The sequence below is a fragment of the Diabrotica virgifera genome, chromosome 5, assembly GCF_917563875.1.
Source record: "Diabrotica virgifera virgifera chromosome 5, PGI_DIABVI_V3a".
Taxonomy (NCBI): Eukaryota; Metazoa; Arthropoda; class Insecta; order Coleoptera; family Chrysomelidae; genus Diabrotica; species Diabrotica virgifera.
In genome coordinates this window covers 63,102,954-63,128,249 of record NC_065447.1, presented here as the reverse complement: position 1 = coordinate 63,128,249, position 25,296 = coordinate 63,102,954, and the positions used below count along the sequence as shown (strand labels likewise).

General features: G+C 34.5%; 1 non-coding gene across 1 annotated transcript; it reads right to left on the bottom strand.

Moving 5' to 3' along the window:
* Window positions 1–24,605: 24,605 nt before the first annotated feature.
* Window positions 24,606–24,679, bottom strand: Trnan-guu (transfer RNA asparagine (anticodon GUU)). The gene has a single exon. It is a non-coding gene; the product is annotated as a tRNA-Asn (tRNA).
* Between the last annotated feature and the right edge of the window lie 617 nt (window positions 24,680–25,296).

The following is a 25,296-nucleotide window of genomic DNA, read 5'->3' as shown; positions in this document are numbered from 1 at the left end:
TGTAGAAGACGTAAATGAATGGATGACAAAACGGAAACAGGAGTGGAACGAACACATTGGTAAAATGGCAGAGGATATGATAGTACAAATATCACGAGATAAGTCACCAAATGGACGAAGAAGTATTGGCAGACCAAGAAAAAGATGGTGCGATAACTTAAATAATTTAGGAGGCTAATATTGAAGAAGAAACAGGCTTTAAAGCCTACATACAAGAAGGAAGAAGAAGAAGTATGTTATCGAGAAGGACAAAACTTAGTGATGCCATTTGAATACGACATCGATCTTATAGAAAACACCAAATTAACGATGAATGAGTCTTTCGTCAGGGTTAATACCTCCTTTCTTAACATTGTTCTAAAGCTATATATTATATCATTCTGTCCCAGCTTTAAATTGTGGCTTATTTCCCAGTTAGAATAATAAGCTCATTTCTTTCAGAGTTGTCCATCATTATACCTAAAAAGCATATAAAGATACTATTATGTTTCTTTTATAACCATTCGGATACGCAACAATATTATTATAACATCTTAAATTACCCAATTTACTTTTATTTAATACCTATATCAAATATCCGTTAATTTTTAAAGAACAACAACAAATCCAAAATCCATCTATATGAACATGAACTAATATGATGCGATCTTGACAAACATTGACTGCGCAATTCTTTTGTGGAAGAAAATCTCTTTGCAAGTAACATTTCGGCTTAATGATAAAGTTTTTATTTTATAACCACAGTTACTACAGAGGGTATTCTGAAGAATTATTTCTTGTGGTTTAAAATATTTATTTGATTGTAAGAAATTTTCTTGTTCACAAATATAAAAATGGATTAACTTAACATAATATTTCTAATACTGCAAAATATTTGTAGTTTTCAATTTAAGAAAAAAAAAGCTTTAGGATAAGAAAATAAAAATGTAACGATTAATGCATTTCTTGGTATTGAAGAAATTATCTGTAAGAAATTATTGAGTTCTGCTTAAAAAATTCGTTTCTTTATACGTGTACCGGTATGTTTAAGGTTAATAATATGATATATTAAATTTTAAGAAAGATGGCTCAAAGAAATCAGTGTTTTAGGATAAAAGAAATTGTTCTCTCGGTGATAGAGACAACCAGACCAATGAATTAATACGTAGAATAGGATTGACTTGGGTCTTGGTACTTAAATCGGGAATAACAGACGCAATCAAAATAATATCGACTTTGAAATGGAACTGGTCAAGGCATGTTGCGCGAACGAAGGACGGCAGATGGACGAAACGTATTCTTGAGTGGAGACCCAGACAGGACGCCCTTCGAAGCAGAGAACGACCACCAACAAGATGGACAGATGACCTGAAGCGGATTTGTCAAAATTGGATGCAAGCGGCTCAGGACAGGAATTTGTGGGGTGAACTACGGGAGGCCTACGTTCAGCAGTGGACAAGTATAGGCTGAATGATGATGATTATGATGATGGTTCTAAAACTGTTTTTCCAGCTTTTTAAATATTCGATTTGTACAAAGAACCAATTTTGATTTTTTCATTTTCTTCTGTACATTTCTTTGAAAACCATCAATGAAATTATATAAATTCTATCTGCGGTCTACGTTGGTCTCACAGCTATAATTATTCTGGATTTGAATAAAGTAAGTACTATGAAAGAAAAAAGTTCACAAAACCACACCTGCAGGCTACCAGTATAACCATAGGAGACGAATGTAGCCGAAAATGTAAATTAAAATCGTTGATTGATATATTCAGGGCCGCGTCGTCCATAAGGGCGGAGAGGAGCAGTGCCCCCCGGCGCCGAACGAAAAAGGCGCCGGTAGGTGCCAACAAAAATTTGATAATACCAAAATTACCAGAAATATTAGTAATATTTTAGTATCTTGTAAAATTGAAAATTTACCAATCGTAGGTACCTATATAAAGATAGCAGTTATTACTACTTTGATCTCCTATGTGCACAAACCGTTATTTCTCTCATGAAACTGAACTTTTACTGCATTCACTCACGGTAAAATATTGCAAAACCTCTGAATTTTAGATAACAGCTTGGATTAATATGAAATTTGGCATACACATAGCTAACATGACAAACAAGAAAATGATCACGGGGTAAAAAATATACGTTCAAAATAAGTCCGGAAGTGGATAAATTGACGAATTGTAAGTAACTATAAAGTTAAGTTGTTCTATAAAGTTTTTATATTACTTAAGTCAATATCTACTTTTAGAGTTATTTGCGAGTGAATATGTTCATTTTGCAACAAAAAAAAAACACGTTTTTAGACGGTTTTTCGCAAATAACTCAAAAAGTAAGTATTTTATCGAAAATAGGTATATTCTTAGAAAAAATTTTGAAAAAAAGGCATTTCCTTCACAATTTCAAAATTATTTTTTTTTTATTTAAAACTATTTTTTTCAAAAATAAGCACTTTGAAATGGTGAAATTTCCAGATCATATAAATATACATAGATATACAGGGTGTTTGGTAAAGAATGGGACGTAGCTTAACCTTAGATTTCTGTGGTTAGAATATGTCGATTTAAGCTAACTTACCTTAGTACAAAAGTTGATAATGACTGAAATACAGGGTGTCAAAGTTAAACTTTTATTTTATTTATTTTTGGATATTTCCTGACAGGCATGCCACAAAAACACGAAATTTGGTAAGTGGTGCTGGTACTGTACACCCTACTAAATTATGTTAAACAAACGTTTCTGGCTACTACCAGAGGCGTACGAGGGGGGAACGTAAATGGTTGACCCTTCCCAAAATCTACGCCACTGGCGGAATTGCTTTCTATGTAAATAATATACTATTCATTCGTAACGATAAAGCCAGTAGTTTTCGAGATATTTGAAGCTAAAAATGAAGGAGAATAATAAATTAATCACAATAAGTGTGCCTTTTCATAAAACTAATGACTTTATCGTTACGAATGAAGAGTATATTATTTGCATAGAAAGTATTGGAAAATCTAAAAATTATGCTAAAATAGCAGTTTTATCAGTGGCGTAGCATTTGAGAAGGGTCAACCATTCATTTTCCCCTGTCGTACGCCTCTGGTAGTAGACAGAAACGACTATTTAAGATAATTTAGTGGGGTGTACAGTGCCTACACTTTCTGCCAAGTATGACACGGATATGTCAAATTATTTTAAAGTATTCTTTTTTTTAATAATTTATTCTTTATTTAAAACTTTAAGAATTGTGTGTGTGCCCGGTACTATAAAAACTATTTGACATATCATTATGATACTTGGCAGACAGTGTAGGTGCAGTACACCTTACTAAATTATTTTAAATAATCGTTTCTGGTTCATACCAGAGGCGTACGACAGGAGAAAGTGAATGGTTGACCCTTCCCAAATTCTACGCCATTGATGAAACTGCTATTTTAGTATAATTTTTAGATTCTCCAATACTTTCCATGCAAATAATGTACTCTTCATTCGTAACGATAAAGTCATTAGTTTGCGAGATATTTGAAGTTAAAAATGAAAAGGCACACTTATTTTGATTAATTTATTATGCTCCTTCGTTTTAGCTTCAAATATCTCGAAATCTAATGGCCATATCGTTAGGAATGAAGAGTATGTTATTTACATAGAAAGTATTGGAAAATCAAAAAAATTTACTAAAATAGAAATTCCGCCAGTAGCGTAGAATTTGGAAACGGTCAACCATTCACATTCCCCCGTCGTACGCCTCTGGTAGTAGCCAGAAACGTTTGTTTAACATGATTTAGTAGAGTGTATAGTATCAGCACCACTTACCAAATTTCGTGTTGTTGTTCCATGCCTGTCAGGAAATATTCAAAAATAAATAAAATAAAAGTTTAACTTTGACACCGTGTATTTCGGTTATTATTAACTTTTGTACCAAGGTAAGTTAGCTTAAATCGACCTATTTTAACCTCAGGAGTCTAAGGTTAAGCTATGGCCTATTCTTTACCAAACACCCTGTATATACATAGATATATGTACATAATAAGTGAAGTAAATTTTAAAGCTGTAACGATTAATTTCATTTGGGATGCTAATTAAGCGGAGATATTTATTACGATGTTTTGACCAAAAAAAGGGACCAACTTTATTTCCAGCGTTACTGGCTTACTTTTGCCGCTAGAAAATTTTGTAAAAAACAAAAATAAAGCTTTTTTTAAAGACTTTAAAAAAGTCATAACGAGTTTTGCCCGAAAAGTGCTTCATTTTTTGGTTATTTCACGTTGAAATGTTCGATTTGGAATTTGAGGGATAAGAACCCACTTTTCTCGAGCTACAATTCTTCCTATACTAGATCTACCGACTTCATGCGTGCACAAGTTTTTTTTTTAATTTTTTTATAAGCTATATTTTTTCTAAGAACATATTGTTCAATAAAATACATACACACTTTTTGTTATTTGCGAAAAAGCGTGGTTTTTATGTTGAAAATTGAACATATTCACTCACAAATAACTCGAAAAATATTGACTTAGTGAAAAAACTGTATATGGAACAAGTTGGAACATGAAGCTGCTTAGAATTAGTCAGTTTATCCACTTCCGGACTTATTTTGAACGTATATTTTTTATCTCCGACGATGCAATATCAATTTTTTTCTTTGTTATAAATTAGCTATTCGTATGCCAAATTTAATGTCAATCCAAGTGGTTCTTTAAAATACGGAACAAAAACCGTGAGCAAATGGATTATAATAATAATTATTATATATAGTATTTATTTGTTCTCTGATAATGTAATCGTTGTTTTTTGTAAATATTTATAGTATTCATAATAACTTATCAGTATATTACTTTCCTGCTGCTGAAAATCTTCTTCTTCTTCTTCTTTCTCGAAACTCCTTATGCCCCTCAGGGGCGTCGGAGGTTTTATTCATCTTCTATCCATCTCTTCCATTTCTTGCGGTTCTTTGCTAACTCTTTCATTTGTTGGTGTGTTTTTCCTTTTTCCTGTCCAATTTCTATAATCTGATCGATCCATCACCTGCTTTGGTAGTCTTTCCTGGTCCATTCTGTTAATGTGTCCATACCATTTTAATTTTCTTTTTTGTATCTTGGTTATTATCGATTCCTGTTTCAGTCTTTGTCTAATATCTTCATTTCTTATTCTGTCCAATTTCGTTTTTTCTGCTATTTTTCTTAGCTGCTTCATCTCTGCTGCGTTTATTGTACTGTCTATTTTTGCATTGTTTACCCATGTCTCACTTGCATATATTAAAGCTGGTACAGAGATTGCGTTGTATACCTTCAGTTTTATTTCTTTATCTATTTCTTCCTTTCCAAATATTGTTTTATTTAGTGCATAGTAAATCTTATTTGCTTTTTTCGCTCTGTATGAGATTTCTTGATCTATTTTTCCGTCCTCTGATATTATTACTCCAAGGTATTCAAACGTCGAGACTGTTTCTATTATTTCGTTTTGGCACCTAAATATCGTTTGGTTTATTTCTTCCCTTTTCTTTTGGGTTACTATCATGGTCTTCGTTTTCTTTACATTTACCTCCATTTTCAAATTTTCTATTTCCTCCACCCAGATATCGATTAATTTTTGCATTTTCTCTTTATTGTCTGCTATTATCACTAAGTCATCTGCATATAGTAATCCATCCATTCTCACTGGTACTAAATTCCTGTACCCTATTATTGACTGTAATTGCCTTGACCTTCTTTTAGCGCTCTTCATTACTCTATCCATTACTAATATAAACAAAACTGGGCTGAGACTGTCCCCTTGTTTTATTCCTCTCTCTAGGTTTATTATTGGCGATCTGTTTCCGTTTATTTGTACTTTAGCAAGTACGTTTCTATATGTACTTTTTACCAAGCTTACTATCTTTTTCGGAATTTGCAGATCTTCCATTACTGACCATATTACTTCTCTATTTATAGAATCAAAAGCAGCTTTAATATCTATAAACGTAATATATAAGTCTTCTCCTATTTCGTTTTTCCTTCCAATTATATTTTTCAGTATATATATATATATATATATATATATATATATATATATATATATATATATATATATATATATATATATATATATATTATCTGTTGTTCCTCTTTCTTTCCTAAAAGCCGCTTGTTCTGCTTCTAGTTTTCCTTCCAGTTCTTTCCTGAGCTTCCTTTCTATTATCCCGGTGTAGACTTTATATGCCACTGATGATAAGCATATAGCCCTATAGTTATCACATTCCGCTTCATCTCCTTTCTTGTGTATTGGTATCAATAAATTTTCTTCCCAGTCTTCCGGTATCATTTCTGTTCTCCATGCTTCCCTCATTATTTCCAGTAGCCAAAGCTTGCCTCGGTCGCCCACGTACTTCATCATCTCCGGATATATGTCATCGGCACCTCCCGCTTTTCCAATCTTTATTCTTGCCAATCCTTCTTCAATATCTTTGATATGAATTTCGTCTACTCGATTGTCTCTATCCACTTCTCTTGCCTGATGTCCTCTCTCCTCATTTTGTTGGATACTTGTCTCGAATTTTTCTTTATAGTGCTTATTCCATATGGTTAGTATGTCTTGTATGTTTGTTTTCAATTCATTTCGCTCATTTCTAATTCCTCTTATTTGTTTCCATTTTGTTCCTTTCATGCTTCTTATTTTATTCCAAAACTGTTTATTGTCATTCCCAAAACCTTCGTTCAATTCTTCACCGAATTCCTTCCAGCTCTTCTTCTTCGCGTCTTTTACTAGTTCTTTCACTATATTTCTCTGTCTTCTGTATTCGTCTCTGTCTTGCTCTTCATTTGTGTTTATGTATCGCTTCCACATTTCTTTCCTCTTTTTTACAGCTTGCATTATTTCCTTACTCCACCATCCAGTTCTTTTATTATTCTTCCCATTCTTTCTTATTCCACATACTTGTTTTGCAATGTTCCATAACGTGTCTCTCAATTTTTTCCATCTATCTTCCATAATCCATATTTCCTCATTGTTTTCATGCTGTTCCAGTATTTTATCTGTCTCTCTTTGGTATAACTTCCTCATTTCCATGTTTTTCATCTTATGTATTGCTATTCTTGTATATTGAGGACTCTCTATTATTTCCATTAGTTTCATGTTTATCTCTGCTGTCACTAGTCTGTGTTGGGTACCGAGTTCGGCTTCGTTCTCTGTTTTTATATTTTGTATCGTTATTATTATGCTTAGTGTGACCAACTCCAATCCAGTCGAATCCGGGACAAGGCTGAAGAAAATACCTGAAATCCGGGACTTTTTAATGAAAATCGGGCCTTTTTTTTCTAAGGACGATAATTAAAATACAAAAAACGAAAAAAGTCCACCGTTTTAGTTTTCGTAAAACTATAATACCACGATATAAAATGCATGCGTTTTGGATGTGGTATTAGTATTACACTGTACAAATTTTCGATTTTTTCGTCACACCAATTCAATTTGATGTGAATTCTTAGAAGAATAACGTATTCAAAATAGAATTTTACCAATACGTTGAAAATTCGGATGGCCCGGAAGCCTTTATCCGGGACGCCGGGACACGACTTCGTAATTCGGGCCATGTCCCGGATTTTTCGGGCTAGTTGGTCACACTAATTATGCTGAAATGCTACAATTATGCTGAAAATCTAAGAGCAGAAAATAAGGGTTACCCAGAGGGCCATGCTAATAATCACAAGGAGACAAAATACCAAATAATATCAGGCAAAGAACAAAAATCAAAGACATAGTAGAACATGCAGCAAAAAAGAAATGGAGATGTGCAGGTCACGTAGCAAGAACACACCGAACAACAGCTAGACTAGAAGATTATTGGAATAGCGACCGCTGGTGGACAAACGAAGCAGAGATCTACCACCAACGCGCTGGACTGACGATGTAAAGAGGACTGCCGGGAACTGGATAGCTGGTAGCTCAAGATCGGGAGACATGGAGAAACTTAGAGGAGGCCTACGTTCAGCAGTGGAAGATAACGGTTAGATTATGATGATGATGATGATACTTTCCAAACACATAAAAAATAGTTTTTAGGTATACCGTAAGCTACAAAAACCTGCGTACAAAGGAAGGAGGAAAGGGGCGCCTAAAATTACTTTCCCCGGGGCGCCTGAAAGCCTTGGCGCGGCCCTGGATATATTGGATAACCGTTATAGACCTACTGATCCCGCGTACCAAAAAAAAGTTGATTAATAGCAAGCTGAAAATTTGTTAATAGCTTAAGGGTGTCTAGTCGGATAAACTTTAATGTACGGGAAGACTGGAACAGGGGAAGTTTTAAATGTGGAACAGTTTAAAAATTTAGAACGTCAGATTACGAAAACGTCCCATGTATTTTGTCGAACAGAACATCCAATTGATTTGCCGCCCTTTCATTAAACTCTCATGCAAAAATCAGACTGCTATTACTAACCAACATGATTCCTGTCATTTGACATGTTCTTCGTGTTCCACTCATTAAAATGCCCAGTTGGTGATAAACCAGCTTTTGCTCAGAATGACCCAAAGAATCTAAAAAAAGATTTGTCCGAAGTGAAAATATTGATTTTTGAAATTTGTTTATACAATTTTCCGTCCGCGGCACCTCCCGGCACCCTGTGGGTTTGTTATAAGGACCCCTTTTTTTAGTAAGTTTGTGCAAAAAAAAACGAATCCGAATAATTTACCTAATGGGGGCGTAGACGATACAGCCTGGTCTACTACATACTAACGATAATACTAATCAGAATCACAGCATTCAAGAACGAGAAAAAAGATAAAAAATAAAAGTAGCCATGCACACTGACCCCTCTCCTCTCTATTTAGGAGCCTAACTCCTAGCACAGCATTGATTGAATACGCCAATGGTATTCATTATTGGGGTACCCAGTGGCGGTTCTAGCCCGGGGCAGGGGGGACAGTTGCCCCCCAGTTTTTACAGGACTTTTGTACTATAATCTTCGTTAAAAGGCACGTTACCTTGTTTATTCACCGGTTGTGTTCCCTTGCCCCCCAGTTTTTTGGTCTAGAACCGCCACTGCGGGTACCTGTACCTATTCAATCAACGCTCCTATATTAGTCATAATAATCATTGGCTAATGTAACCATCGTAAAGATTAGTACTTGGAATATAAGAACGCTGTATAGGACAGCGAGATTGAAGCTGCTCCAAGATAAATTCCTAAAATATAGAATAGACATTGCAGCTATTCAAGAAATGAGATGGACAGGAACCGGCATTATGCAGAAAAAAGAACATGATATCTATTACAGCTGCAACCCGAACCGACATGAGTTCGGAACTACGTTCCTAGTATCAAAGAAAATAAAAAAATTTATTATTGGTTTTAAAGCCATAAATGATCGGTTATGGATCCTTCGAATAAAAGGAAAATATTTCAACATATGCCTGATCAACGTGCACGCGCCAACCGAGGAAAAAAAAGAAGAAATTAAAGATTTATTCTACGAAGGCCTCGAGAGGGCATATGATAACTGTGCCAAAAACGACATTAAAATAATCATTGGAGACATGAACGCCCAGATAGGAAAGGAGATATGCTACCAAGATTATATTGGTAAACACAGCCTTCACGACGTCACTAATGACAATAGCTTAAGACTTATTAGTATGGCAGCTTCCGACCTAATTGTGGGAAGTACATGTTTTAATCACAAGAATATCCATAAAGCAACTTGGGTATCACCAAATGGACACACCACAAATCAAATTGACCACGTTATAATTGACAGAAGGCACTTTACAAACCTAATGGACGTCAGAAGTTACAGAGGCGCAAATATTGACTCAGACCATTTTATGGTAGGGGCCAAGTTACGACAAAGAATTCCTAATGCCAAGAAAGAAAGGGGCACTAGACAAGTAAAATATAATTTACATATGCTAAAAAATGAAAACATAAAAAAACAGTTCCAGTCACATATAAAAGAAACCCTAGAACACACCTGGGCAGTCGAACAGTCAAGCACGGAAATGTGGAACAACTGCAAGGAGGCTCTGAAATTAGCAGCCGAAAGCACATTAGGAATATCCCGAACCCAAGAAAGAAACGACTGGTTCGACCAAGACTGCAACAAAATAACAGATGAGAAGAACGAGGCATTTAGGACCATGCAACAACGGAAAACTAGGACAACAATAGATAGATACAAAAACTTAAGGAGAGAGGAAAAACGCATACACCGAAAAAAGAAACGAGACTTGGAAAATGACATATTAGAACGGCTCGAAAGCCATATGAGTCACGGAGAAACAAGAAAGTTCTATCATCAAATAAATATTATTAGAAAAGAATTCAAACCGAGAATCAACTATTGTAATGATAAGGAAGGTAACTTACTTACCAACAAAGAGGATATCCTGTTACGATCGGTAGAGCACTCTCGAGAGTTACTGGAAGGGGAACCTACTAACAATATAGAACTTGAATACCGAAATGAGGAACTCGTGGAACCCCCCTCGGTAGAAGAAGTGAAAATATCTATAGAAAAACTAAGAAACCACAAATCCACCGGCAGCGATGGCATCCCAGCAGAGTTATTTAAGCACGGTGGAGAGCAGCTCACCAAGGTGATGCGAGAAATTGTTTGTAAAATTTGGTCTGAGGAGCAAATGCCTGAAGAATGGAGCTTAGGCTTAATATGCCCGTTACACAAAAAGGGAAACCAACTGGAATGCAATAATTATCGCGGAATAACTCTCCTAAATACAGCATACAAGATAGTGTTAAACATTTTGCACGAGAGATTGAAGCCTTATACCGAAACGTTTCTAGGAGAATATCAGGCAGGATTCAGGCGTGGACGTTCAACCATTAACCAGATCTTTACACTACGACAGATCCTGAAAAAAGCGCAAGAGTTTAACATAGATATGTACCATATTTTTGTCGATTTTAAAGCTGCATATAACAGTGTCTTAAGACCAAGTCGCTACAACGCTATGAATGAGTTAGGAATTCGAAAAAAACTCATATGTATGATAAAAGTGACAATGGCGAAGATGATATCAGCAGTAAAAATTCAAAACGACTCGTCAACCCCATTTGAAATACATAGGGGGTTAAGGCAGGGAGATGCGCTGGCGTGTCAACTTTTTAATGTAGCATTAGAAAAGGTCGTATGAAACGCTAATATAGATAGCAGGGGAACAATATTCAATACATCTGTCCAAATTCTAGCATATGCAGACGGCGTGGACATTATAACAAGAACCAGAGCGAGAACTGCGGAAATCCTAACCGAGCTAGTAGCAGCAGCAGAACGAATGGGGTTTCATATAAATTGAAATAAAAAAAATTCATGGCGACTAACACAAACACAAGAGCTGGAAATGTTGACGCAGATCTAATCATCAATGACAAAAACTTCGAGGCGGTCAAAGAGTTCATATATCTAGGGACATCGGTTGACCACAATAATAACACATCAGAGGAAATAAAAAGACGAATAATAATTGCAAACAGGTGTTATCATAGTCTATCAAAGTACTTAGCTAACAAACGTCTGTCTCAAAAAACTCGTATAAGGCTGTAAAGAACATTGATAGTCCCCGTTCTCACATATGGATCAGAGGCATGGACGCTAACTAAAACAGATGAATCCGCTCTATCGATTTTTGAAAGAAAGGTGCTACGTAAGATATTCGGGGCGGTCTGTGAGAACGGAATATGGAGGCGTAGATATAACTTTGAACTGCAGAATATCTACAAGATACGTTTGGTGGAAAAGATATTATCACTATAATTAAGCGAAACCGCCTGCAGTGGGCAGGACCTGTAGCCCGGCCCCTGAATCGAACATGATAAAAAATATTCTAACAGCTCAACCCGTGGGAATGAGAAGACGGGGTAGACCAAAGCTGAGGTGGATGGACGAGGTAACACAAGATGCCGAGAAGATCGGAGTCGGCAACTGGAAAATGCAAGCAAGGGACAGAACAGAATGGCGTAGAAAGCTTGAGAAGGTCGAGGCCCTCTAAGGGCTGTAGCATCAAGATGATGATTATGAATGTAACTATAATATTTGTTGTTCGAGTTCGTAGTAGAGTAGGTATAGTCCGTCCGCTATAACTTTTCCCATGCGGTACGATTAATTTTCAATCAAATTAAGTCAAAACAGAAAGTGAAACGTACGCCGATGTGTGTAGTATACAGTGATGAGGGCACTAGTAACCGGCAAAATAACGCAAACATGGAAAACATATTAAGTTGTGAGATAAAAAGAGACGAACTTAGTGGAGGTGTTAAATTTAGCGATAGTAATTTATAGATTTACATTATATTGATTGTTTCCCACCTTTACATATATCCGATGAATTTGAGAAATGCCACTGTCACAGTGACAGTTTTAGTTGACACACTCCTCTGATATGTCTAAAGGTGGGAAACAATCAATATAATGTCAATTTATATGTTACTATCGCTAAATTTAACAACTCTACTGGTTTTATTTCTTTTTATCTCACAATTTAATATGTTTTCCATCTTTTGCGCTATTTTGCCGGTTATTAGCTCATCACTGAATCGTCGCCTTAGTACTATAACTTGATAACTCCAAAATTGACGTTTTTGAGATAACTAGTTCACACGATGTATTTTATTTGCCTCCATATTGTGTAAAAACTTGATAGCTCACTTCAAACGGGTTAGGTATTTATTTATGATTGACGAAAGTTGATAAAACTGAAATGCCACTAATATTCAGTGCTAAAACTTGACAAGATAAGTTATCAAGCTATTATTTAATCGAAATAATCGTGAATACGACATACACTGAATGCTATAACTAGATAACTCGAGTTATCTAGTTTTAGCACGGGTTTCTCTGAAACCATTGAACTTACCACATAATTGCTATGTGTTTATTCGGTTCATTTTAATGCAAAAATTCGAGAATTGTTAGCAGATCTGGCAACCTCCATGGCAGAGGGCTAATTTTCAACAAAATAATGTTTAAAATATTAGTTGTGTTAAAAAGTTCACTTATATGCGACTTAGCACAACATGCGACATTACCAAATGTTAACATTATGGTAGTGCTAAAAGTTGATAACTTTAATTTTTCATGTTTTTTTCCATATTAGAAAACAAATTTACACCATATTTCTAAATAGATCAGTTGCCAAAAAGTTAAGGAACAGTATTTTAGAGCCGCAGAGTGAATTCCGTATTTACCAACATCATGGTAGCAGCACAAATATCCTTAAAATCTTTAAACTCGTTTATCTCAAAACTACTAATTTCGAGTTATCAAGTTATAGTATTAAGGCGACGGTATACAGTATACAAAATGTATATACACATCGACGTTCGTTTCAATTTATGTTTTGACTTAATTGACGGACTATATATACCTAGTTGCTATAAAAACATGGTTAATCATTTTATTATTATAATATAGGTAGATAGTTCATTAGAATTAAGTTGCACATGTTACATAGACCTACCAAAAACCTATTTTATTGAGGGCAGATTTTGTTAAAAAGGGATCTATTTAAAAAAAATCCCAAATAGATTTATCAGTTAAAAGTTAGTACCTAGTTTTTAAAATTTTTTTATAAATTATGAAATTATTAGTTTTACGCTGTAAACCAATTTGCCAGTTGACTTGTTAGGTACGGGGCCGCCGAAAGGGATGAGCGGGCCCCGGTAAGATGTGAAGAGCGGGCCTCCATCAAAAAGTGAAGAGCGAAAAAAATTGTTTAATTTTTATAGAAATAAAATTATCAATAATAACTAATAAGAAACGTTTCAAACAGTCGCGTAGCTAACAGGCCCGCAGGGCCCGCAAGGTGGGGGGCCCCTTAAAGCCTTCAAGCTTAATACTTGTACTTTCTTTAAATTGGGGACCAAAACATACTTTCCTAATAAGCATCAAAATAGGGAATTTGGAAGGAAATAATGAAGCGGGTAATTGACGTAACTCTTAACTTTTCGGGTGCAGTTTAGCGTTTCGTACTTTCGTGAACATTTTGGTAGTTTAGATGAAAGTCATTCCCAAAAAGGTAATTTTTTGTCGGTGGTTCTTTTACTAGCTAAATATGATCCTGTTTTCGCTAAAATAATCGATAAAAACAATAACTTAAAAAAACAAATTACTTGACCCCCAAATACAAACCGAAGTTATAAATTTGCTGGCTCAAGCAACTGAAAACAAATTGATTAATTTAATTAAAAAAAACTGTTTTTATTCAATAATTCTTCACGATCAGCTTAATTTTATTTTCCGATATGTAACTTGCGATGAAAATAATTTATCTTTTAAAGCAGAAGTTGTTGAAAGTTTTTTGGGATTTATTCGCATATTTGTTATACCAAAGTGCAGAAGGTCTTGTAAATAAAATTTTAAAATTTATACAATCAAAGCACCTTTCCGTACACAACTGCAGAGGAAAGAGGTATGGGGCAAGGGTTATGAGTGGTGTATATTCAGGCGTACAAAGGCGTATAACTGACTTTGAAAAAACGCTGGAGGGAAGGGCCGCCCGAGAACTTTATCGTACCGATCTATTATCGTTATCGTACTAGACACTGGCATTCTATAAAAATAGCAAAGTTACTCGTTATTTTGATATTTTATAAACACCTTGTATACTTGAAAATATTTTAAGGTTCTACGCATCATTAATTCCTTCATTTGAGAAAATTTTCGATGTCATATTTCGGGGACACACTATAGATGTATAGATTATTGCATAAATCAATAGAATATTATAGTCATACTTTCATTCCAAATTAGTTCATTTTTCTGAGAAATTAATAGTTTACAATATTTGCATTTCATTCTATTTCTATTACGCCAGTCAATGCGCGAGATTAAGAACAAGATATTACCTCCGAATTCTATCCTACTGCATGGATTTTAATGAAATTTTTGGAGTAGCCCAATCTCCTGATTCAAAGTCTATCCTATATACTATGGCGCTTTTATCATGGGGCGGTTCCCACCACTTTTCGGAGGTGGAATATTTTTATTTTCGAATTACATGGAGAAAAAGGAAGATTTTTAAGAAAATTTAAAATTCATTCTATAATTTGATCACATTTTTTACAAAAACCATTCATTTTAAACCCGTTCAACTTTTTGAAGGTAGAAATAACACTACATTAAAAGGTATTGCAAAAGAAAAACAATGCATTTAAATTATGGTGGATGGGGAGTTAAATGTATATACTTTTCATTTTTCCTTAAAGTACATTAGTCATATATTTTTTTGCACCATATCTCGCTTAGTTTGTATGTAACCGACATTTAACGGTGCTCGCTTTAAAGGCCTTTTCAAACACTACAAAGGTGTTGCTAGCATTATACACCTAAAATCTACCGTTCCTCTGTTATTTCACATATTTCACATATTGAATACACCAATTTGAGCATGCATCAAAAAACAAACTATTTTCACCTACCATATCTCTTTTTGTATTATAAATAGAACATTTACGAAGGAACGAATCTCTTTATTATTTATAATCTAAAAAATGTGTTATATAGTGTTTTTAGTTCGATGCATAGTTTTTAAGGTATTCACAAAAAATCAGTACGAAAAGGTGTCATTTTTCAATGAAAATGGCCAATTTTCAACTACGCATAACTCAAAAAGTATTGAGTTCTCAAAAAAAAGTACAGACCAGTTTTTGCTTAGAAATAGGTTCTTTAACCACTTCCGTGCTTATTTTTACCAACAAATTTTCCATCCCTTGAAGAAGTGGGAACCGCCCCAAGATAAAAGCGTCATAGTATATAGGGTAGATTTTGTTTCTTGAGCTATTCCCTACTTACTGTGAAAATATCAAGTACATCAATGTAGTAGGATGGAATTCGGAGCCAAATACCCTCATATACTGCCCTACAATAATGCTCTGCTATGATGGCGTGAGAGAGGACACACATAAGATTATAGCAAAATTTCTATTTACCGTAACTTTTCGAGTTTTTGAGCTACATCATGAATTTTATGTCATTGGAAAGATAATTGTGCATTCTTTCAAAATATGTAAAAATATATAAGGCGTATCTAATAAAATTAAGATTTTTTATTCATTTCCCGTTCAATCGGAAGCCCTATTTTTGTTAAAATTTATTGTGATAATAGATAATAAAGTACCATATATGTCTGCCAAATTTCAAATTTTAGTTTCTATTATGAAGTAAGTTACGGGCACTCGAATATTTTTTTATAAAAATTCATAACTCCCCTCCTATGGGGAGTTAAAAAATCTGACTAATGTCATTCAATTTACTGATAGGATATCAAAAATATATCAAAAAATAAAAAAATTCCTTGAAGCCATTTTTGAGAAAATCTAGTTAAAATTTATGTCAAATTTTGACCCCTTAAATATAGGCAACCCGTAACTTTTTCTGAAAAACGATAACATCCTTCTTATAGCCCCATCTTTAGGCTATATAACGACTTTTTCAAATTAAACTTATCTTAAACAAATTTTTAGATAGGTAGGGAAATGTGTCGGGTGGGCGGTCGGCCATGTTGGCCGCCATTTTGAATTTGGAAATGTCAAATTCCGTATTTTTATTTACCTATCGATGAGCTTACTTTGAGTTGAATTTTATTCATTTCGGTCAAAATTTGCAAAAATGGGCCCTAAATACCCCCCCTATATTTGCCCCCCTTTGAGAGGTTTTTTTTAAAAGCTTAGTTTCGCCACAAAATTCTCTTAAACTTACTCATACCGAATTTCATCAAAATCGGTCCGGTAGTTTTTGCTGGGCGGTGGCGACATACGTACGTATGTACGTACGTACGTACATACTTCCGACATGTTTTTTTTATTTGCTTTTTAGACTCAGGGGGTCTCAAAATGTCGGAAAAAAGTGAAATCTGAAAAAAATTTTTTTACACGATCCTATAACTTTATCCACAGAGAACGACAGTTCTCACCAGTGGCGCACAACACCCCTACAAGCGACACTATATATACACGAAAGTTTCGATTTTCTAAACTTGACTGAATTGAAAATTGGGCCAAATCCCATCTTAAAGTTTAGGAAAAGACTCGTCCATCCATATGTTACCTCTCCATTTTGGTCCAAGGGTGTGGATTTTACGGCCCTTCCCATTTAAAGCCTGTTTTTCGTTCTCGTCCCCAAAACTCCCAAAAATTTCAAAAATTTAAGCCCGATCTTTACGGCTTCTGATAGCACAGATCATTTCCTTTCCAATGCATGTTTAATTTTGAAAATCGGTTAATCCATTCAAAAGTTATCGAGCTCAGAAATATGACTTAATTTTTATTTAAAAAATGGAAAATGTTTGTGGATATGTATGTATGTATGTATGTGTGTGGAAAAGTTAAACCGATCTGAATTTTTTTTTCTGTGTTTCAAGAAGGTGTGAGGGCCGATTCAGAACCGGTCTAATTTTTGACTTCTGACTACCCGTAAGCCAGCTAGAGGACTAGGTAGATACAAAATAGCATATTTTTTGGGCGTATATATCTTAGGTTCAAGGAAAGACAGGAAAACCGCAAATACACCAAATCAATAGGGTTGAGTTAAGCTTTCAAATGGCGCCTAATTGATCAAGCTGAGACATACACACTGCTCACCAGAGCCAAAAAACTGAAAAATTAAACTTTGAAAATTTTGGCTTTTCGACAATTACTCAAAATTTCAACCTACGAATTGCGCCAATAACTGAGCGTTCATAGAAGAACTCAGGACGCGTCTAACGGTGTATACCTCATATCTGGGAAAATTCGAATTTTTAAGTTATAGGCTTCATAAGTATAATCAAATCTATTTCTTATGGGAAAAAACGGTTTTTCAAGCTCAATAATTCCTGTAATACGTTCAGTTATCATACTCGATCTTGGATGCGTCAGATACTACTTGTCAATACGTTTCAAATTCATGTTTAGTGATCAACATCAGGTAAACCGTTCAGAAGTTATAGAGCTCCAAAAGTATAATTAGTCCAGGAACTGAAATTTTTCACTTCGCAATTTTTACAGAATGGATAGATTTGCTTGAAAATTTGACAACAAGTAGTGGATAGTCCAAGGATCAAAATCTATATGATGCCGAAAGACGCTTTTACCATGGGGTGGTTGCCACCTCATCTCGAGGGTGGAAATTTTTTATTATATTTTGACCGCAAATGCTGGTAAAAATATTAATTATAAGCAAAAAATGTTCATTATACACTTTTTTGATAAAATTAATAGTTTTCGATTTATTGGTTATCGAAGCTGTTAGTTTTATATCGAAAAAATTACCAGAGAACGGCAGTTCTCGCCAGTGGCGCAGAAATACACCCCCCTACACGCGACACTATTATATACACGAAATTTTCAATTTTCTAAATCTGACTGAATTGAAAATTGTGCCAACTCCCATCTTCAAGTTCAGAAAAAGACTCACCTATTCATATGTCAACCATCCATTTTGGTCCAAGGGTGTCGATTTTACGGCCCTTCCTATTTAGGGTCTGTTTTTCGTTCTGGTCCCCAAAACTCACAAAAACTTCGAAAATTTAAGTCCGAGCTTTGCGGCTTCTAACAGTACTGATCATTATCTTTCCAACGCATGTCTAATTTTGAACATTACCAGAGAACGGCAGTTCTCGCCAGTAGCGCACACCCACACCCCCTACACGTAACACTATATATACACGAAATTTTCGATTTTCTAAATCTGACTGAATTGAAAATTGGGCCAACTCCCATCTTAAAGTTCAGAAAAAAAAGTCACCCATTTATATGTCAACCATCGATTTTGGTCAAAGAGTGTAGATTTTACGGCCCTTCCTCTTTAGGGTCTGTTTTTCGTTCTCGTCCCCACAACTCCCAAAAACTTTAAAAATTTAAATCCAACCTTTGCGGCTTCTAATAAAACTGATCATTACCTTTCCAACGCATGTCTAATTTTGAAAATCGGTTATACCATTCAAAAGTTATAGAGCTTAGAAATGTGACTTAATTTTTATTTAAAAAAGGGAAAATGTTTGTGGATATATATGTATGTGTGTTTGAAAGTTAAACCGATTTGATATTTTTCCTCTGTGTTTGAAGAGGGGGTCAGGGCCGATTTAGAACCGGTGTAGTTTGTGACTTTTGACCACCCATAAGCCAGCTATAGGACTTAGTAGGTACAAAACGGCATATGTTTTGGGGGTATATATATTCGGATCAAGAAGAGCCAGGAGAACCGCAAATACATCAAATTAATAGTGTTGACTTAAGCTTTCAAATGGTGTTCAAGCCGTCAGGATCAGACATACACACGGCTCAGTATAGCTGAAAAACTGAAAAACTAAACTTTGAAAATTTTGGTTTTTCGACAATTACTCAACATTTCAACCTACGAATTGCGCCAATAACTTAGCGTTTGTAGAAGGACTCAAGACGAATTTAACGGTGTATACCTCATATCCCGGAAAATTTGAAATTTTTAGGTTATAGGCTTCATAAGTATGATAAAATCTATTTCCTGTGGGAAAAACGGTTTCTCAAGCTCAATAATTCCTGTAATAGCTTCAGTTATCATACTTGACCTTAGATCCATCAGATATTACTGGTCAATACGTTTCAAACTCATGTTTACTAATCAAAATCGGTTAAGCCGTTTCGAAGTTATTAAGCTACAAAAGTATAATCCAATTAACGATTATTCCCGAAATGGTTTATGTAGTTGTAGTGGTTACGACGCTAAATTTGATCTGGCAACGGGCAGTCCGACTTCATTTACCGGCCATCTCAATATTTTTTTTTCAATCTATTTCGAATAAAAAAAATCTAGTGTACATTCGATGGACACTAGATCATTTGGGAGATAATGCAACAAAGGTGACCATTTATAAAGCTTGACGTGTAATAGAGGAACATTGTATTCAACTTCATACATTTAATTTATAAATAACTTTGAAAAACTCCTGATACAAGAATAAAAAACCGCTAAACGCCGTAAAAATGAGTGGCGCATAAAATATTCCAGCTACAAAAGATCTGATATGAATATTACGTGGCGCGAAAATGGATTTTCATTTGATGCAAAACAAAATTCTAGTTTTATTTTAAAAGATTTTTCCATAATATTTGCTAAATTTGAAGTAAACGCGCCACAAAAGTGTTTCAAAATTCAAACTGTATCAAAGTTACTCTTTTGTGGCGCTTTTACTTCAAATTTAGCAAATATTATGGAAAAATATTTTAAAATAAAACTAGAATTTTGTTTTGCATCAAATGAAAATTCATTTTCGCGCCACGTAATATTCATATCAGATCTTTTGTAGCTGGAATATTTTATGCGCCACTCATTTTTACGGCGTTTAGCGGTTTTTTATTCTTGTCTATTATACGACGTATATAGTACGTATGACGTATACACGTATGACGATGTATAGTACGATAAAGTAAAACGATGAAAAATTATAAGTTAATGCATTATTAGAGCATATGAATAAATTTGAATATGTCGTTAACATTACTGTTCAATCTAAAATACTTAACTTTATTAATCTAACATCAACACTTTTGCAATCTGAAACGGCAGAGTTAACGGACGCCCTTCAACTTTTTGAAAAAACTCGTGATAATCTTCTAGAAATGAGAAATTCGTTTTCCAAAACTTTGACAAAAGCAGCAGGAATAGCAGAATAATGGGGTATTAGGTATCATCATCATCATCATCAGTAGCTCCACAACCCTTTTGGGTCCTGGCTTATTCTAGGATTTTCCGCCATTCTGTTCTGTTCCTTGCTTTGTTCTTCCAGTGGGTAATCTTAAGTGTTTTCAGATCTTGTTCCACTTGTTCCATGTATCTAAGTTTGGGTCTTCCCTTTGACCTTCTCCCTACTGGTGTTTGCTCTCATTATATGTTTTGGTTTTTCGGTCTCAAAGATCCGTTCAATATAGCCCATCCAGCGCAGACGTCTGATCTTTATGGATGTTATGACGTCGGGTTCGTTGTATGCTGCGTATAGTTCAAAATTATATCTTCTGAGCCATACGTCATTTTCTTTCACCACCTTAATATGTGTCTAATGATTTTTCGTTCAAACGTACCTAATAAGTTCTCATCGCTTTTCGACAGTGTCCATGTCTCTGATCCATATATAAGGACCGGTTTTATCAGGGTTTTGTATATTTTGCATTATTAGCATATATATTTTTGCACGGGTATTAGGTATACCAGAATTTAAAAATAAACGGATAAAACGTATAAAAAAATTTTACAATGAGCTCAGCTGCGACGAAAAAATAACTTTTAGCAAAAAAAGTTTTGTAGTTAATGTTTTCAATGTAAATTTAGATACACTATTGCAACAACTTACTGATAGGTTTGTCGGATTAAGATATACACACACCCAAAAATGTTTTGCATAATGTAATATTTTCAAAATTATCCACCAAATCTGGTGAAATCTATTTTTTTTAACAAAATACTTTATTATATATATATATATATATATATATATATATATATATATATATATATATATATATATATATATATAAAATTGTATGTTTTGAAAAAAACAATAAACAAAATTTAAAGGATTAACAATAAATTTATTATTATTATGTATAATATGTATTATAAATATATTTTTTTAAAATTTGTACAGATATAGGAACTAATACTTAATATGCCATATTTCCACCTCTTGCATCAATGCAAGACTGAATGCGATGTCCTATGCTTCTTATAAGTGTATTAATGTAGTTCTGGTCCATGGTGTCCCATTCTTCAATCGCTGCTATTCTAAGGTCTTGTAGTGTCCTTGGGGGTGGCTGCCGGGACTGAATTTTTCTTTTGAGCGTATCCCATCCGTGCGCAATGGGATTGAGGTCAGGTGAGCAAGGTGGCCATTGTAATCTGACGATATCTTCTATCTCTAAAAAATCTGCCACATGTCTCGTACGATGGGGAGGCGCATTGTCGTCCATAAAAATAAGTTCTGGACCAACAGCTCCTCGCCACAAGCGTACAACAGGCCTAAGAATGGTATCAATATAAATTTGTCCATGCATGTTACCAACAATAGGAATTAAAGGAGTTTTATTATTTAGCATGATACCACCCCAAAACATTATGGAGCCACCTTGATATGGGACCCTTTGGACAGCTTTTTTAAGTCTATCCTGTCGATTTGGGTTCCTCCAAGTCCTAATTCGGCGATTATCCGACAAAAGGCTAAATTTGGTTTCATCAGAAAATAACACATTTCCCCATCTGTTGTCATGCCATTGTAAATGTTCATTGGCCCATTCCAGTCGAGTCCTTTTCTGCTCTAACGTAAGCTTTGGTACAAACAATGGTCTTCTTGTAAATAAATTCGCCGAATGTAACCTATTTCTAATAGTCTGATCGTCAATTACAATATTATGAGCTTGCTGAAGTTCTCTTCTAATAGCTGGGGCAGTCATAGAGGGGTTTCTCCGGGCAGTTAACGTTAAAAAGCATTCTTGGACATCGGTAGTAATTCTGGGTCTTCCGCTTTTTGGACGATCGCTAACAGAATTCGTCTCTCGATATTTTTTCACAATCCGAGACACATCACTCTGATTAACTCCAACCCGGACAGCAACGTCGACTTGTGTGTGGCCTTCCTCAATCAAAGTAACGATTCTAGCTCTGTTGAACTCAGACATCACTTGTCTATTCATACTGTTCACTACAAAGTGAATTAAACGCAAACCAAGTTTTACAAATATCGGTTTTCGAAAACTGATGAACGCAATATGAATACTGAGAATCTTTGCGACGATTAAGAAACAAAAAACAAATAATAAAATACATTATTTTAATAGACAAAAAAAAATCAGTGCAAAAAATTTCAAATGAGAAACGTTCAGTGGCGTTACAGATAATATGCAAAACATTTGAGTGTGTGTATGTATACTTAATAGGTTTTCATGTCTATTCATAAACTAATGAAGACTTATTAAAGAAAGGCCTAATATTGTCATTTATTGTCATATGCCTCAATATAGAAAATGAACTAGAGGGTGTAGTGAGCCTAATCCCAAATTTTTGTACAAATCGATGCTGGACGAAAAAATTGCGAGGTTTTGCCATTTTTTCAGTTTTATTTCCTCGACTATGATCGTTCATGGGTATTCTTTCATTTTTCCGACTGTAGATATATTTAATTTATTATATAAAAAAATAAAAATTTATGAGGAAAAATTGACCAAGCTTTTGCATAATTATTTATTACTATATAATAAATGCATTTTTTATTCACTTTTTTTAAACCAATTTGAAAGTTTTGTTCATGACTCTTTCATATGACACCTGTAGAATCATTCTAACACTTTTTTCTGACTTATGTTATTCTGACAAAAAAAGCTCTCTGAGATAAACAATTTGAATAAAATCGAAACAATTGAATGAATTGCTTTGAAATTTTTGTCACATATTAATCACCAAATAACCCTCATTTGACAAAAATTTCAAAGCTTTACACTTATTTTTAGAATGGTTATTGCGAAATTAATTTTTTGACATTTAAACCTTTTTTTCGCAGTTATATTAACAATAAATGCTTTTTCGATTTTAAAGCTTTTTCCATTTTCTCGAAGATGTCTGTACGAAGAAGTTAGTGTTTTCCATTAATTTGGAAAAAAGGAAAAAAGGCCGTTTTGTGGCACTAAATTGTTTACAAATAAAAATGGCCGCCAGATCACAAGCAGGAAATAGTTACAATTTGTTCTTATAGGTATTACCTGTCGAAAAAACGCTTCAGTACCCTGGCTGTTGAAGCGTCATGGAAAAAACCTTATTACCTCGGACTACGGTGCTTTTCGAGTTATTTAATTGGCAAAAATGTCCATAATTTTCGAAAAATCGCAAGAGTTTACCAAATCTTTCTCAATGCACAAAGTTTCTACGTCAGTTAAGCGATCCTGTTTTATTATATATCATGGTATTTTTTATGCGAGAAAGCGAACTAAAGGATCTTTTTCCTTCTGCTACTGTCACCAGTAGTAGTGTGCAAAATATTCTTGACGCTATAACGATGTTAGGAAATAATGATTCGAATTTGGGATGATTAATTTTATTAAGTAAATCTATTGTAGAAAGTTGATATTCACAAATAATATTCTCCTTTTATATCGCTCTCTCGTCTCCTTTATAAAACTAGCACAATATATCAATTTTTTTTAATATTGTCGTTATCTTCATCTCGGAATGTCCATGAAATGTTAAATAGCGAATGAGTTTCATTTACCGCATTAAATCTTCTGGTTAAGTTGCTTATTATATTATTATACAATCTATGATAATATTAAATATTTCACAGCGAAATATTGCGTCAGGCTCAAAATTATCAGTTGTCTCAATAAATAAATAATTACTTACTACTATAGGTCCTATATTTCAAACGAGAGACCTAACCTAAAGGTCATATTAAGTAAAGCCGATTGCTAATTAAACGCTTTATGCATAAAAAGTGAAGAGCAAAAAAAACGGGAAAAAGACGTGTTTGGTCTGGTCGACGCCGGGCCCCTTACATCGCCGGACTCCTGTAAAATGTACCGGCTGTACATCGGCGGGCCTGGTTAGGTGTAATTCTCATTACTCATTACATTCAATTGTGGTTTAATTCCATGTAAAACAAGTCACAAGAATGCCAGAAAAAACAGTTTGTCGCAAGTTGTAAAAAAGCTGCGCCCCCGGGTGGGCTCGAACCACCAACCTTTCGGTTAACAGCCGAACGCGCTAGCCAATTGCGCCACGGAGGCTGATGATTCACCTTAATTTCCAGCGATAATCATCGTACACGCCAACATTTCCAATGATAAAAATAAGAAAATAATACATATTATTATTTACTAATACATAATATAGGTAGGTATTGTGATTTAACCCTGTATAAAACAATATTTAACTCAAACAACAAAGAAATAATTCTGTGGTGTCAAGGAAAAAGGGAACGACAATATTTGCTTGTTTGTTAGTCAAACACATAAAAAAGAAAAAAGAAAAAAAGGCATTAAGAAAAATACTTACGAGCCAAAAGAAAAAAAAAAGAATGTGTGTGTACTTTGTACGCACGTAAGAAGATATTCTTCTATTATATAGGTAATTTCAACGAAGTAAATATACTTAACAGGTTATTTGTATTTTATTTAAAAATGAAATTAACTTTATTATCTACCACTTTCAAAAATTTTTTATTAAAACAACCAAAAATAAAAAAAAATATGAATCGCCCAGGATTCGAACCCGCGTCATTCCAATCTCGGAGCTAACGTCCTACCAACTACACCAGCGAGGTCCTTCTAATTGACATGTAAGTTTCGGATATAATTACACAACACGGCGACAAATAGTGTAAAAATGTTATGCCTACATAATA